The following is a 14,271-nucleotide window of genomic DNA, read 5'->3' as shown; positions in this document are numbered from 1 at the left end:
TATTCATTAGGCTCCAGGAGAGAGGTATTACAAACATGGGTCTCATGACCCAACAATCAGAGCATACAAGTCAAAGCACAAACGGAAGCTATCATGTCTGAGTACAGACAACTATAAATGAAAAAGGCTGAGAAGCCTGACTATCTACCAGATCCTGCCGAGGGCACAAGATCGTAGCTAAGGTAACAAGCTAAACGTGGAAGTCCACGCGGAACTACTAGCGAGACCGAAATCTCTCTGCAAAAACATAAAATAGGCAAACGTGAGTACAAATGTACCCAGCAAGACTAACATCAGAACTAACTACATATGCATCATTATCAACAAAGGGGATGGTGGGGTTTAACTGCAGCAAGCCAGCTTTGACTCGGTGGCTATCCTGAACTACGACTGCAAGTAACTCTTTTGGGGTGGCGCACACGAGTCCACATATTCACCATATCAATACACCACTATGGATCCGCTCCCGTCTCCCTACGAGAACGCCATCCATAGTACTCACGCTTATCTTGCGTATTTTAGAGTATCCACTTTCACTTGTCTATGAACTGATATAAGCAACCCAGAAGTCCTTTTCCGCGGACACGGCTATTCGAATAGATGATGTTAACCCTGCAGGGGTGTACTTCTTCATACATGTTTCCACCACTTAGCGTCTGCACACGACATGTGCTCGGCAGACTTCAAGCGAAAGCCGACGTGGGTGTAGACCACGACCTACCTAAACACTCAAGTCTCTAGTCCAGGTTTATCGCCTATTCGGGTTCCATCCATGAGGAGATCCGGCCGGAGTTTCGCTCACAGCCCCAAACGATGTGAACAGGGTTCCGTGACACCAAACGGGCGCCCGGTATACCCGGCCACGTGCCTACCGCATCACAGCCCACCCCTACTGTCAGCGCTGTCCACGGCCTCCAGCATACTACAAACACCAGAAACTACTTGCAACTCCTGGACAGAGGACAAGGGTGAATACGAAGTCGAGCGGGGTCATATTTCAGGGCCCAATGTATGGTAGTAGCTGAATCATGGATCACAAACACAGAACTCAGTTCCTGAGGACGGCTTCAATGAGACAACCCACCATGTACTCCTACATGGCCTCTCACCGATACCTTTTACCAAATCGTGTTCACACACTTAGCTCACACATAGTAGGACATGTTCACACACCTCTGATTCATTCCCGATGAATCAGACCTGACACAACTCTAAGCAGTAGCGGGCATGACAAACAAGCAAGAATGAGTAGGCACAACAGGGCTCAAACAACTCCTACGCATGCTAGTGGGTTTCATCTATTTACTGTGGAATGACAGGTCATGCAGAGGATAAAGGGGTTCAGCTACCGCAGCAAGTAACAGATGAATCGGTGTTGTCCTAATGCATTAAAAGAGAGCAGGAGCGAGAGAGTAGGATTGTATCGGAATGAACAAGGGGGTTTTGCTTGCCTGGCACTTCTGAAGATAACATTGAGTCTTCATCAGTGTCAACGATCACAACGTCGGAACATCGTCTACCGGGAGGGAACAGATACCGGCAACAGAGAAAGAACACAATCAATGCAATGCAACAATATGATGCATGCTATGACATGGCAATATGAATGTGTTTTGATCTAATGCAACTAGCAACAGATTAAATGAAGTTGGTTTGAATACAAGATTCAAATTCAAACTACATATGTGATTATTCAAATGCCATTTAATTGATTTGTGCTAAACAGCAGCTATAAGTTGTTCTAACATGCATGAAAATGGTACAGATGGATTCCTTGAATTTTTCTGATAATTTTTGATATATAAATTATTTAATTTGGAGTTACGGTTGAATTTCTATGATTTATTGAAGTTTAGGGCATTTTCTGAATTTTTCTGAATAATAATAAATCCAGAAATGATTTATGGCGTCAGCACCACGTCACTGTGACGTCAGCAGAGTCAACTGGGCTGCTAGGGTCAAACCTGACGTGTGGGGTCCACACGTCAGTGACACGGGTTAGACAGGGGGGGTTAGTTTAGTTTAATTAAAGATTAGGGGCACTAGGGCCCACATGTCAGTGTCAGGGGGTTAGATTAGGTGGTGATTAGCTTAAGCTAATCACCTGACGGCGAGGTCCACCTGTCATGGACCCAGGGGAGGTCAAACCCCTGGTCAGTAGGTCAATCCCGCCGGCGTCTCGACGCCGGCGAGGCCCGGGACGGTGGTGGCCGTCGGAAACACGCTATAGGGCACGAGCGAGGCCGTGCTTGGGCTCGTTGGAGAGCCCTTGCTCCCGCGCGTCGAACGGTGCGGGTGCTGGGTCGTGGGGAGGCCGGAGCTGACGACGGTGAGCTCCAAAGCGGCGGCCGGAGCTCGGGCAACAGCGGGGATGGCGCTATAGGGCATGGCAGGGAGCACCCGTGGGTGTTTCGGGTTCCTAAGGTTGCGGTGAGCACGCCGGTGGGCTCGGAAGCGAGCTGCGGTGGCTGTGGCCACGGCCACGCCATGGCCGGCGGCGAGGAGCATTCGGCCCGGTGAAAAGGGCGGCTAGAGTACGGGAACGAGCGCGAGGAGGAGGGGGAATGGAAGGGTAGCTCACAGCGGATCTGGTGGAGGCAATGGCGAGGCCGGGAAGGGGCTGGAGCTCGCGAATCCTCGAAAGTTCGCCGGCGGCCGAAAGTTGGGGGCGAGCTTGGGGGCGACGCTGCAGGGCTTCCGGAGGGCCGTGGATCGGTGGGGAGGAAGAGGGGGTCGGGGCGGAGCTTCCTGGGGCGTCGGTGAGGCGTGGGGTGGCCGGTGGCCACGGTGGTTCTCGTCGGCGGCGGCGGGCGCGTTCGGTGAGGAGAACAGAGGAGGGGGGAGAGGAGAGGGGCACGGGGAGAGTAGGAGAGGGTCGAGGGGGCCGCGTGGCGCTCGGGAGACGTCCAGGGGGAGGAGGAGGCAGGCAGGCAGGGAGGAGGTGGCCGGGGCGCGTGGCTGCGCGCGCCGGGCGCGTAAGGCGACAGGGGAGAAGCGGCAGTGGGCTGGGCCGCTGGAGGAGCTGGGCCAGCTGGGCTAAGAGGTGAGCGCCAGGTAAGTTTTCTCTCCTCTCTGCTTTTATTTCTATTTAATTCTATTTTCTATTTTCTGTAGTTTGTTTTGATTTAGTTTTAGACACTAAATCATTTTAATAAATTATGTAGGTTTTTATGTGGCTTGCTAAAATATATACAAAGCCACTCACAAACTTCCAGAATTATTTGGAGTCATATTTAATATATATTAAATACAAATCCAAAGCAAATAGTTATTGGATTAATTCAAATGGCCCAAAATAATTAACTCTCAGATACCAAAAATATTGTTTTGAGTTTTACCTCTTTGCAATATTTTCAGAGACTAAGAGGAACATTTTCTTGGACTTCTTTGAGAAGATTTTAATGTTGATCATTTTTAGAAGGTTTCTGAGGCTTTGAAAATCCCTCAATTCAAATTTCTTTTGAATTAAAACATGATGCTCACATGAGGCCTAGCCTAGTGCATAACAGGACCAGGGATGTGACACCAATCATTTGGGCCAAAGAAAGAGGTAGGCCGGCCCAATTGTGGCCTGCTAAAAACCAGGCCCGTTAGAGGCGAATGTTTTGGCCGAGTCGACTACATCAGATTTTTTTTCAGATAGTGAATGATGGCAGTAACTAGTAGGAATTAAGAACAAACCTACTCTATACAATAAAGAAATTATGGCATAGTAACTAAGAACAAACCTACACTATACAATAAAGGATTTATGGTATATTACATCCACTGGGCATCGAAGTTCGCCACCAGTGATCATAAAGCGCAACGAAGAAGCAGATTACAAAAACTGGGCACCATTGCAGCGTAACAAAATAATACTGAACCGAGACCACTTCCAAGACAGTTCAAGAAAGGTTAGCCTTGCGCGGGAACTACTGCGCAAGCTGCCGAGAAAGGCTGTGAGACCGGCCTAGCATGTCGGTCATAGCTTCCAGGTGTAGCTGTTTAGCGATGAGGTTCTCATTGGTGTTATCCGTAATCTTTCTTAGAGATAGGGCTTCAAGTCAAAGTTGAGTTGCAGAATGCCTTTCTGCTAGAACTTGGGACTGAAGAAGTTGAACTGATTCAGACAACGAATTCTGTGAGCTTGTCTGACTGCTAGTCTCAAGAAACTTGAACATTGCATCAAAACAAGACTTTGGGGTTGTCTCTCTATCTTTAAGATGTTCTGCCTTCTTTGCTGCAATATATGTTGGGTTTGTCTCACAGCCTTCAGCAGACTTGTGCATGCCATCAGGCATATCACCCTGAAACAAAGCAGAGAGATGACAGGTTTTGCATGTGTATAAACAAAGATGATAACTGTGCTGTCAATTCCATCCAATTTCAAATTAGAAAATAAAGAGTAAGTTCAAAATATCAATAGCATAATTTGGCGTTGTTCATAATGCGGGGAGCTTCACCACACTACTGGATTACCATGTCAACATAACAAGCATAGATGAAGGGCAAATAAAATCATTGTATCTATTCTGGTTAATGTGCATGGCATGTTCATATCAGCAGCCACATCAGTAAGATAAAACAGGAGATGACAAGGTGCAAACGTGGGCTGCTTCACCACACAATGGATTATAGATCTAAAAAAACAATCATACATATAGGGAGTGTTGAGTAATGTGCATGGTATGAATAAGGAATTTGGTTTTACAAGTAAAACTTAGAACTTACGATTCTTGCGAACAAGCATTTTGATAAAAAAACAAACTAAACAGTAGTAAATGATAGGGAGTATGAGCAAATTAAATAGCAGTTGAGCATAAAGGCTTTAGAAGGACTGACTTACATTAACAGTTAACACCGTCTTTATAATGCCCTTCTCCATGTCAAGGGAAGGATAACTCAAGAATTTCAGCACAAAATCTTCTTCATAAGCATTGCATGTACTCTACATTTTGTAGAGAGTAATTATAGATATGATAATACTGGAAGGGATAGCGGATAATGAAGATAAGATGCAGATTGATGCTACATAATCAACTACCAATCCCTAGAAGTACAAGCGTTATAGGACAAAATGTACTGACAAGAGCAATGGGCTACACTTCTGCACTGGCATTGTCTGTGTATTCTACTTTTTGGTAAGATTAAATACAGATCTGATCTTTTTTAGTAAATGGTGGGCGATGGAGATAAGATGCAGAATGCCACACAATGAACCAATCCCTCTTCCCATAATACAAGAGTGTTTTGAACACTGGTGTACTGTACAAAACGTTCTTATATTATGGGACGGAGGGAGTAGTTGTTAATGTAAGTACAGTGATAGAGGACGTTCAGTCCTAAAAAGAGGACTGCAGAGCTAAACCTCTTCAAAAGCATTGGGTTGATTCTAAATTTATGTAAGAGTCCATACAGATCTTATAATGTCCACCAAATGGATGATAATGAGGCTAACATGTGTAGTGATGCTACATAATCAAACAACTATAAAAATATGTATGGTCATACAGGGCAAGAGGTACTCACAAGAGCAATGCAGTGTGTAGTATAGTTGCGAGATTCTGTGGTCCCTTGAGAGTGAATGTTCTTCTGCTAACAATTTTCGTACAAGTGAGACGTTATGGCAAATGAAGAAATGTAGTTCAAATTGCGATGTGATATCATAGATAGTACCTTAAGCTACAGCCGAGACCAATGTGTAATAAGATTATTCCAGTCACCATGGGATAAATGTAGCACCGGAGACTTTACAGAAATTTCATTTAGAGGCTTGCCATCAAAGTGCGCTTGCCTCAAGTAGGAACAATACTTCATCAATGAGTGCTTGAAAAGCGCAACCAACCCTTGCTCATCTTCACAATCCAGTTTGGTCCTCGCCTATTTAAAAGAATGAAATCTTGTGTCTTCTGTCAGCAGAAACATATGCAGTAATGACCATGAATAACATTAGTACATTACTTACGCGTAAGTTGCAGAGGAAGACTGGAAATTGTTCTATGTCTACGGTATAATCTTTCCATGAAGGAAAGATGCACACAAAGTTCCTGCCAATAATATAAGCTTCGTCTTCTAAACTTGGAAGAAATGGAACAGGGGTCCTATTTGCTGCAATTAGGGCTCTCTCTGGTTCGAAAAGGGATTTGGCAACTGGATTTGGTGTACTCTTTGTTGGAATGGGGGTTTTGCATCGTAGAGCTGGTGCTATGTTAACTCGCATCATCATATTGTTTGCTGTAGTTGGGGTCTGCTGAGTTGGGGCACAGAAATGACCAGTGTAGTAGGGCTAGAGTCTGCTAGAGTTGGGGTGTTTTGTGGGCCAAGTGATATTGCAACTACACCTAATGGGCTATTTGATTTATTAGGTGCCACTACCTTTTCCAAACACTTTGCTTCTGCTCCTCCGCAATCAGCAATCGCCCTCTTCCTTTTGCACGTCTGATACACCAGAACAACATTTGAATGGATAAATATGGTATAATGACAGATGGAATATGTACTCAAAATGGATAGGCAAGGTGTATTCACATACACGATGTGTAAACTAAGCTAATGGCAGTTCAACAAAGTAGAAGCAATGCAAAGCATCAGTTGCAAGATATGTGCGACTAATATAACCTTGAAAAGTTAGAGCAAGCACCTTGATGGGTGAATAAGATAGGGCATCTGCCTCTGACTCCTCCACTAGGGAGCTACATTGACTAAGGTCTCCCTCTAGCTCAGAATCATTATTACGACCATATTCTGAGCATGAATCTGTAGGTGGGGAGCATTAGCATTGCATTGAATCCAGACTTGATTTCAGTCCCTTAATGCCAAGTTTGATAGCATGGCATTGTTCTGCTTTATTCTTTTATGCGCGCAAGCTCATAATCATTATGACGCTGTTCAGAATCTGAGATTCATGAAAACATAAAAAGTATTCAGATTATCCATGAAATGCATTGTGGATTCAACTCGAATAGTGTCTCCCTATAAACCCCTGCATATGCAAAGTTCACCCCCCAACCGTGCTGACCAGACCACACATAGAAATACAAACCCCTTATGTCTCTATAACATGCAGACACACATTTCAAAACTGAAGTAGGAACATTAGAATCATATGAAATTCGTATTTGAACTAATAAACTAAGGAATTATGAGTGGCATAACGTTTAGCTTCAAGGGTGGAGTGTTGGTAGTGCGACACAAAGCAAGTAGGCATATTGTATTCCATGTAAAAGATCGAAGCCTATGTAAAAGCTGGACATGACACTTTCTTTCTATACAATGCAGTGTTCGTTGCCCACACATGATGGAAGAGATCACACAGAGAAATAGTATTCACTCATGTCTATGGTTCCAGTATTTTGAAACAGGGTGGTCCACCCTAAAAGAATATTGACAACAAATATGACAAGGCAAGCATAGATGTAGTGAATCAATCATTTACTTGTGAGCTTACTAGGACAAGTATGCAGAATTGTAACTACAGTAAGAGACGGTCCAAAATCAAAATCAAGAAGTTTGTCTAGCACTTATTGTTTGCAACTAATAGACGTGAATAATTGGATATTATATCGAATGAGTAAGAAAGACAAGTAAAATTGTCAACAAACCTGGTTTGCAGTAGTAATCTGGGTCAATGTCACTACGACCAACAATCCAAAATGACTACTGTCTATTCCTAGGGCCGGAATTTTGAAAACCCTGTGAACTTTACAGGTACTAAAGATTACTGAAATACATCTGAACCATTAAGTGTAGGTAACACTCAGCACACAACAAACCCTAATGACAATCCTGCCTAATGAGTAATGAGTCAATTAGAAAATGGGTGATGAGGAGTGGCTGCTGAGTGTTAAGGACGTATCTCAGGATAAATCGGGTTGGCTTAGTGGGTGCTGCATGCTTGAGCCCTGAACGGACTGGGAAGGTAGGCACGGGGGCGCGCCCGGGCAACGGTGACGTTGTTGGGTGAGCGGCTCCTGACCTCCTATTAGTCCGGCGTCTCCTCCTAGAGTCATGCCGTCCGGGGACGACAAATCGCCGGCGAGGCAGGTGGCTGGGGGCAAGTTGAGATCGGAAGTGTGCAGCAGAACAGAGGGGAATCGGCGCCTTGGATGACCCAAAATCCCAGGGTGGGCAGGCCCACCGTCGGCACCCTATAGAGATACACACCCGAGAGGCGAACATCCATTTTCAAAACTAATTTAGGAACATTTAGCTGACCAATTAAATGACACTGTTTTAATAATATCAGATTCAATTTGAATAACTAAGCTTGTTTAGCTTGATGGGTGGAGCAGTGCTATTATGACACGAATCACATATTCTGATCGTATAGTGATCATAAAAGGGGGAAACTCTAAACATATTTTTTTAGCAAAAGAGGGTTTCCCCTCTGATTTCTATGAAAGAAACCACCACGGAACCAACATGATCAATTAAACCCTAAGCATGATCAATTAAACCGTATTATGACTGTGCCATGGCAGATTTGAAGATGCAAACTGAAGAAATGATATTTAGCATCCATTGTTTGCTTCGAACTAAGAATGAAATTCTAAGAGCTGAAAAGAAAGTAGAGTAACCAAGTTACGATCTATTTTATGGTTGAGATCAAAAAGTTGAGGAGATATGAAGTACCACCTCTCTTGCGGCGCCGTGTAGGCATCGGGGGTGGGATGGCTGTCGGTGGTGTTGAAGCAGATCTGCGACGGTAGACGGATGTATCAGGGGATAAGTCCCATTGCGGTGCAAGAGAAGGTCGTGTGAGAGGCCCCGGCAAAGAGGACGACAGCGCCGATGAAGCGAGAGGATGTGATGCAAGGCTCTTGGTCTGTCGCTGTGGATGACAAACATACATCTCTAGCAGTGGACGACGTGGTCTTGGTAGGCGCTCTGGCATGGTGGAGAACGATGGCGATGGACGGGGTGGAGGATGGCGGCGATGGATGGGGTGGAGGATGGCCGCGATGGATGGGGTGGCAGACGGAGGAGGCTGGTGTGGGGATGGTGTTCTAGCGCGGACGTTGTACGAATGGGAAAATGGAGGGATAGGTACGGGGAACCATGTATTTGGGACGTCCCTGTCTAAAATATGGGAAAGTTACGAACTTAGGCCCCGTTTAAAATTTGGACGTCTCGTCGGTTGGGGATAGGATGGTAATCTCGCATCTCGCCAATATTTGCCCAGAGCGATTTTGGGCGAGGAGAGGGTTGGCGCCCACGATGTATGAACGGGGCTGATAGGTAGGGCAGTTGTGTCATGTCTGAGTGAAGTTACAAACCTGCCCCTACTGAAAATATTTGCCTACATCAATTTCGGCCGAGTGGAGTTTGTTTTGCCGCCCACCGTGTATGAGTGGGGAAATGGAGGGAGAAACAAAGGTATTTATGACGAGCTTGTATCAAATGTGTTTTGCTGCCCATGTTTGGTGCCCACCCTGTCAGATTGGGATCAGAGGCGGTCGTGTCACGTCTAGTTGAAGTTACTAACCTACCCCTATTTAGAGCAGTGGAAATCGGGCCGATGGATTGTCCGTGTAATGGGTAGACAGTAATTTCCATCTCTCAAACACTTGGCTTCGGGCAGCCGACGTGGGAGTGGACATTTTGCCGCTTCTTTCTAATTTTGGGACAATAAGCATCCATGTTACCTTGGCAACTAAATTCGAATCCATTTTGTATTCCTATATGAATCTTTATAAATTGTTCTATGTGTTTTTATATATCTTCAAAAGCACGACAAAAATGTATTCCACTGTCATATTTGAATATGGTTTACAAATGCCGATGCTCAAATTCAGAAGCTTGAATCCATTTTAAGGTGAATTCGAATATTTGGAACACTTCATGTCCAACTCAAATGTCACAGGCAACATAATGTGTACTCCCATTTAGATATGTACACAAGCGATGTACCAGATTCAAATATCGAGTCAATCAACCAAGAATGTATAGAAATAACAGACATATAAACAGTTACAGAGTATATGGATCAATAATATCAACTAACATACATAAGCCAGGCCGCTGCACTTTTTTTTGCTACAACAACATCCTTTTTTTAGCCAAGCTATTACAACATCTTGGCTCGTTCCGATGCGTGCCACTTATGGTCCATCTATACTACTGTTATTGCTGAATGCACATTAAGCCCGATTGCCATATTTGTAGGTCAGCAATCAAAATGAAATGTCTCTGAGTCTTATCAATTAATACAGACTTGTGCTCAAATAAAATTACAAACCAAAAAACAAAAACAATTATTACATGATCTCTGAAACAAATGGTTTGATTGATTACATGAACAAACAACACAAAGGTTATTCAACGATGGAAAGAACATTTCACCTATGATTTACCAAGTGGGAATTTAATTTCCTTTTTTCCTTTAGGACCTTAACAATGCGGTCAGTCTCAGCTTGTTTCGTTTTGAAATCAACCAAATATTTAATGGTTGTCTTGAGTACTGCTTGTGATTGTGCTGTTTGCTTCCTCAACATGTCAACTTCATCTCTAAGTGCAGAAGCAAAATCTCTTTCTACCACTAGTTTAGCCTCTAGAGCATCAGCAATTGGCATTTCATAATGCACGATTGGGCCGGTTCCACTACTATGGGATGATACAACATCCATGGGGACCTCGCTCTTTGATCTTGGGCTAAGCTGTTTTGCCATTAAAGTTTTGATTGGATTCAGAAAAGTTGAAGTTAGCAAAACATCTCAACTGGGAGTTAAACCAGTTAAACAAACAAAGAATTAAAGAGTTTCGATTGGATGCTGAAAAGTAGTTATTAACATCATTGTAACCCGTTGTTGCAGCAGCAAAGCAGTTAAACAAACAAGTAGCTATTTAAGTTCAGGCAAACAGGTAATTCTTAACACTAAGTATCAAACACATAGATAGGTGTAGTCTATAATAGGATTAACAGGTTGTGGAATTATGTAATCAGTAGCAAACTAAATTAAGCTAAGCAATGTCATTGAACAATTTTGTAATAAGTGGCTAACTAAAATTCCGAGAAGCAGGTAACTGAACTTATGCTAGCTCTTTGTACAGGCACACTGCAACTTCTTTCTCGCTTACAAGGTTCTACGAAGTAGTCCATGGCATCAATTGCTTGGATACACAGTCCCAATACTTCTTTCTTCCCACACGGCATTGGTAAGTCGAATGGTTAATCTGGTAAGATGGTGCGTCCTTGATATGTTATATGAGGATGTGTAGTTAGACTAGATGTTGCCACACACATCACACTGGCTTTTACTGTATATTTCATGCAATTACATTTGGCATATCGAGATCTAAGCAATCTACAATAGGATGAAAAGACAGGCATCCTTCACATTATTGGCGAACTCAGTTCATAGAAACAAGCAATTCAACCATTATGTGGGTAAATCGAAAGCGCCACTGGAATATTTTTCACTACCCCAATCATACACGCAAAAAGGGGCGACGCCACCATAGGGGCTGGTATGGGCGGCCGCCTCGGGTGGCTGGAAATTGTGCACCTAGTTTGAGTTGTCCAGGTTGGCCCATGCTTGTTTTGTTCTTCCCAACGCACGAGCAGGCAATGTAAAAAAATGAAGAAAAATGTTTCAATTTGGATGGGCCAATAACATAAGTGCAAGGTAGGCCCAATAGCAGGCTCACGGCCCAAACGAGCACCTCCCATATCCATCAACAGCAGGAAAATTCCCAATTCGTTCGCTCCAGCCTCCAGTCTGGTTCGCTCCTAACCTAGCCATCGCTGGACAATCTGACACAGCACTTCCTTGGGCCCTCGTTGGAGGGTGGTTGCCGGGCTTCAAGCAAACGGAAGGACAAAAATATGAAGATCCTACCCCGGGTGTAGCCTGCGTGGGAGGCAGCGGTGGCAGCACGAGCATGGCATCGAGCTTGCGCAAACGGACAGTCGCAGCTTGCAAGAGTAGCATGTGCAACGAGCAGGTACATTACATCCCTGATTGTATCTAATTCCACTGTTCAATTTCTGGCCAATAGTTAAACCTGACAGTGTTGTAAAACTGCTTGTATGTAGGGAATCTATGATAAAATGAAACAAATTTTTGCTTATTTTATAACTCCCGCAATCAATACTAAACTGACTGAATCTGATGTATCTAATCAAGTTTCCGGTGCAAACATACAAGCTCATGTTGTTCTTGAGCCTAAAGTGTCTAATGAACAGACTGCTAATGAATGATTTGATGCAAACATTTTACATGCTCCTGGTGATGAACATATAGTGTCTAATGAGGGATCTAATGCAAGCTCCCATTGAAGGATTTAGTGTCTAATGATGATCTGCTATGTTGAGAGAGATATAGAAATTTGCAGGCATTGATGACAAGCAAATTATAGTGCATTTTCATGGCTTGAGGAAACATCGAGGCCATCTACCAAAAAGTCCCCATATCATGACAACATAGCATAAATACTTTTCTAGTCTATTGTTTGAAACTATTGGCATACTTGTGCAGGATAGATATATTGATATGCAGTTTGCGCACTGGTTATAGGTGCAATTACACTTTGATATTTTCAGCGAGAGAACGAATAATTCAAGCAGGTACAGACCATGTTTGTAGTCCTTGTACACCATGTTGCATTTTGTGTTTTTTGGTGCTTGCATCATTTAGTGTTTATAATCAAAACTACTTTGGATCATTAGCTGGTGTTCAAAGTGCATGTAGCTTCACATTTCTCACGTTATGTTGATTTCCGGAGTGCAAGTGCCGTCGTATTTTTTAAGTTAAATGTTTGCCCCTGGTAATTTGAATTCGTGGATCTGCCACTACACACAAATCATACACACATGCCAGTACAAATTAAATGAAATGCAGGGACTTATGCTAGCTCATTGTACAGGCTCACTTCAGCTCTTCTTGCGCTAGGGATGTTCCATGTACAAGTCCATGTTACCACTTGCTTGGATGTGCAGGCCTTGGGCTCCTTGTATCCCCCTCTACATTTTTGACACGGCGAATGGTTGATCAAATAAGAGGAATCGACCTTGCTGTTGTACCGGAGGACAGATACTTACAAGGTTATACGGGTGTGCAGGATGTGTACCAGATCCCGTAGCGCCGTCATGCTTCGCTAAAAAATGGTTTTTCTTGTTTCAGATGATATCTCCAGAAGAAATAAGAGTTAAAGTCAGAGTTGCATAGGCGTGTAAGCTAAGAGAGCAATGAAAGGATATCCAAACATTGCCGGAACAGTGCACAAGGGAGTGATGTGTGGATACCTAGTTCGGGCCGGCGTTTGGGCATGCTCGCCTAGCTAGAGTGCGGACTTCAGAGCTGTTGAGGGTGATGCGGTGGCGTTGGCTGGCCGCACACAGATGCAGATCTTGAGTGGCAGCGAAGCGCTACGATGCGGTGGATGAGACCGTTGGTGAAGCCCCAACGGCCTCGGGGGGTGGAGGTGCGACAATATGCTCGGTAAAGTAGCCCCGGTGAGGTGGGATACAACGTCGGGAAGCGCACCTAATACGGTGGAAGTCGGTGTCTGTGAGGCATGTCGGTTGTGGCGGCCGACGTTGTCGGTGGACCACCCGGTGCAGTGGACGAGGGCGTAGATGAGGTAGCTCTGATGCGGTGGTGAAGCGTGATCGTCGTCTTCGTCATCATCGTCTGGCACAGAGGTGGGGAAAGAGACGAGACGAGGGGCGATTCGAACTTTGCTTGGGTTGGCGGCGAATTAGCGATTTGAGTAATTTGGGCGCGGAAGGGGATGGTGGAGAAGGGAGATTTTGCAGTGCTGGAATTGGGGCCGCCAGATATTTCAATCCAAAATGTGGAAGCGCGAACTTATTTTGTCGTCGTCCTTTGGGGGGGGGGAGGGAGGGAGGGGGTGGGTGGCTGGGTGCTAAGCGTCTGTCCGACACACGCAACCACCACAACACGACCCTGGTCTGCCTAGTGCACCTACATTTGAGAATGCAAATGAATCTTCTTTCATTTGCAAACGAATCTGTATGTATTACCATGCCCGTGTTTTCCTTGCAAATAATTAGTCATGAGAAATGAGATACTATAAATTAATTAATGAGGAGTTATTTGAAAAATCAAAATGCTATCCACGCTAACATGGATTAGAGTGTGTGTCACATAATTAGTTATTTGAATTAGAGTGTGTGTCACATGACGATCTCCAATTCTAACGTGGATGTCGCATTTCACTGTATCCCCGCTACTTTTTAATACAAATTCATATGTATATGATGAACACCATGGTAGTGAGAAAACTTTTGGATGGATTCAAACATATGACCTACAGAATAGCACAACA

The sequence above is a fragment of the Triticum dicoccoides genome, chromosome 1B, assembly GCF_002162155.2.
Source record: "Triticum dicoccoides isolate Atlit2015 ecotype Zavitan chromosome 1B, WEW_v2.0, whole genome shotgun sequence".
Classification (NCBI taxonomy): Eukaryota; Viridiplantae; Streptophyta; class Magnoliopsida; order Poales; family Poaceae; genus Triticum; species Triticum dicoccoides.
The sequence above is the reverse complement of the archived record's forward strand: the minus strand, read 5'-3'. Positions refer to the sequence as shown.